Source organism: Lynx canadensis, chromosome F2 (assembly GCF_007474595.2).
Source record: "Lynx canadensis isolate LIC74 chromosome F2, mLynCan4.pri.v2, whole genome shotgun sequence".
In the NCBI taxonomy this organism is placed as follows: Eukaryota; Metazoa; Chordata; class Mammalia; order Carnivora; family Felidae; genus Lynx; species Lynx canadensis.
Window position 1 is genome coordinate 68,216,287 of NC_044320.2, and position 3,086 is coordinate 68,219,372.

Sequence of the window (3,086 nt, forward strand, 5' to 3'; positions counted from 1 at the left end):
CTGTAGGTGCAGAGCTGGAACTCACAAACTGAGAGACCATGACCTGAGCCAAAGTCAGATGCTTAACTGACTGAGCCACCCAGGTGCCCATTTTTGTTTTTTAATTTTTATTTTAAGTAGCCTCCACATCCAATGTGGGCTTGAACTCACTACCCTGAGGTCAAGACTCTCACGCTCTACCGACTGAGCCAGCCAGGCACCCTCCTTTTTTTGTTTTCTTTTGTTTTGCGGTTTCTGTTTTTGCTACAAAAAGCTTTATTGTTTCCATGTGGTCCACAGCTTGGGAGGGCTCCAGGTGGTTAAACAGCTGCCCAGCCGCAGCAGGGAGAGGCTCGGGCAGAACCTGGCACCAGGGGGACCCCAGAGGGGCCGCTCAAAGGCTGCTGGACTTCAGAGGCTCCTAGTTGTGCTTCGGGGTGAGCCTTTCCAAGAGATGCTCGTCCTGCACGGACCTCGGGGAGATGAGTTAGGTGGTCGTCCGTCTTCTTGATGAGTTTCACCTCCTCATCCAGGAAGTGGATCTCCAGGAAGTCTCAGAGCTGGCGGTCTGCGAGACAGAACTCAGAGCCTGCCCATCCCAAAGGGGCGGGTTTAGATTCTTCTCCAGAGCGCGGCAGCTGTCATGGCGTCCAGGGTTTTATTCCACTCATCCCGGGAGGCCTTCTGCACGTCCCGAAAAGGGTGCCAACGCTGCGCGGGTCTTGCATCTTCAAGAGATGCTCAGGGCCCTTGTGCTTCTCCTCGGCCGACTCCGGGAAGAAGCGGCCCACGCACTCCAGAGCCACATCCTTGCGGTAGAAATAGAAGCCTAGACAGGTAGGAGCCCCGCAGATGCTGTGGACCAGGTTGCTGACGGCAACCTCCACCTCGGTGGATTAATTCTGACGAATCTGGGAGGTCATGATTAACCGCTAATAAGGAGTTAAACTGAGAACAGGGTGTTGGCTGGCCCTGGAGGCAGAGGGTGGCCGGGATGATGGCTCCCAAGGTTATCACTGTTAAAAAGTTTGGAGGGTGGTCAGAGGCTGGTAGAAGGGGCGTCCCTGGGCCTGTTCTGTCCACTGTTGAACAAGATAGAGATCTGCCAGACCGCCCAGGGCACTGCCTGAGCTTTGTTTCTTTAATGTATTTATTTGATTTTGAAGTCAAAGTATAAATGCTTCATAAGTTGAGTTGAGATGTATTTCTCCTCACCTAGTTTCTGTAAAAACTTGGTATGATTGGTAGTATTTCTTCCTTAAATGTTTGGTAGAATTCACCAGTCAAGTCAAATTGTCTTGGCATTTATTTGCAGGAAAGTTTTGAACTACCAATCCAATTTCTTTAGTAGATATAGAACTCTTCAGTTTATTTCTTATTGAAAAGGCTTTGCTTATTTGTGTATCTTTGCTTATTTGTGTATTTGGAACTTGTCCATTTCATCTAAATGATTAAAGTTCCTGGCATAGCATTAATTGTGATATTCCTTATCCTTTAAAATGTAGGTTATATAGTGATGTCCCCCTTTTTCTTTCTGATATTGGTAATTCAAATCTCCTCCCCAGCCCAACAACCCAGTCTTCCCCCGTTTTCCAATATTCTTTCTTTCTGATCCAGTCTGCTTGGAGATTTCTCAATTTTATTGATCTTTTCAAAGAATAGCCTTTGAATACATTGATCTTTATTGTTTTTTCAGCTTTCCATTGCATTAGAACTTTATCATTTTTTTCTATCTGCTTGCTGTAGGTTTCATTTTAATTTTTTTCTTCTTTTTCTAATTTCTTAAGGTGGAACCTCAGACCATTGATTTCCTTCTTTTTTAATGCACATATTTAATGATATAATTTTTCCTGTAAGCACTAATTTACCTGCATCCAATAAATATTGATATGTTCTGTTTTCCTTGCATTCAAGTCAAAATATTTTACAATTTTATTTTGCTTTTTTTCCCCTTAAGCTGTGGTTTATTTAGAAATGCATTGTTTACTTTTTAAATATATGAGGAGATTTCTCAGCTGTATCTGTTACAGATTTCTAGTGAATTCCATTGTGGTCAGAGAACACATCTTTTATGATTTCATTCCTTTTATATTATTGAGGTTTGTTTTTTCTGAGAACATGGTCTGTCTAAATAAATGTTTCATGTGCCCTTGAAAAGAATGTATTGTTTGGGGATGAATAGAGTATTCCATAAATGTGGAATCAATTTGTTTGGTAATGTTCTGGTCTCCAATATCTTTACTGATTTTTTGCTTGTTCTATTTGTTGATTACAGAGAGGGAAGTATTGAAATCTCGAATTTTTAATTATAGATTTGTCTATTTCTCTTTTCAATTCTATCAGTTTTTTCTGTACATATGCCAAAATTCTTTTGTGGGATAATCTTGATTTCTAGCAATTCCTTTGGACTTAATTGTTTCCATCTCCTTGCTCAATTCCCCGGGCGTTCATACATGTCATCCGTATTTTCCATTTGACCCTTGAACACATCATAGTTACATAAAAATCCATGTATGATATCTGGGGCATCTCTGGGTTTGGTTCTTCTATTTGTTTTATCTTCTGACGGTGCACTGATTTTTCCCCCTTGATTTTATGTGTTATCTCATAAACTATTATGGAATGCTGGACACTGCATATCGAAGAAAAGAGAGTAACTAAACACTGTTCTTGCCTGGAAAGGGGAAAGCCTCTTCTTCTCCCAAGTTGTTAGTGTGGGTATTTGAGTCACTCTAGTTTGTATTTGAGTTGGATTTGAGGTATGCCGTTGCTACCGCTGTGCTCAGTGTGGCACAGTCTTTCATTTCTTCCATCAGTGGGTTACAGATATGTTGTGCGTGGTGTGGGTTTGGTGTTTTTTTCAGTATTCTTACCTTACCCTTAACGTTCAGCAGACGGTGTATGTCTGGAGCACACAGGGGCTCTCTTTTCATGTTTTTGCTCTTCCTTCATGGAAACTGAATGCTGGTAACCCAGTGTGAGGCTCGTGGTAAGCATCCCGGAGGAGGGTCTTGCATCACTCTTAACCAATTGTAGCACAGCTTTGTATCAGAGCAAGGCCCTGTGCTCAGATGTATTTCTTCCCCTTCTGATGGTTCTCTTGTGTC

The 3,086-nt window shown here is 42.2% G+C and overlaps 1 pseudogene; it reads right to left on the bottom strand.

The window, feature by feature from the left end:
* Positions 1-299: 299 nt before the first annotated feature.
* LOC115506053 lies at positions 300-902 on the bottom strand (annotated as a pseudogene).
* Positions 903-3,086: the final 2,184 nt, after the last annotated feature.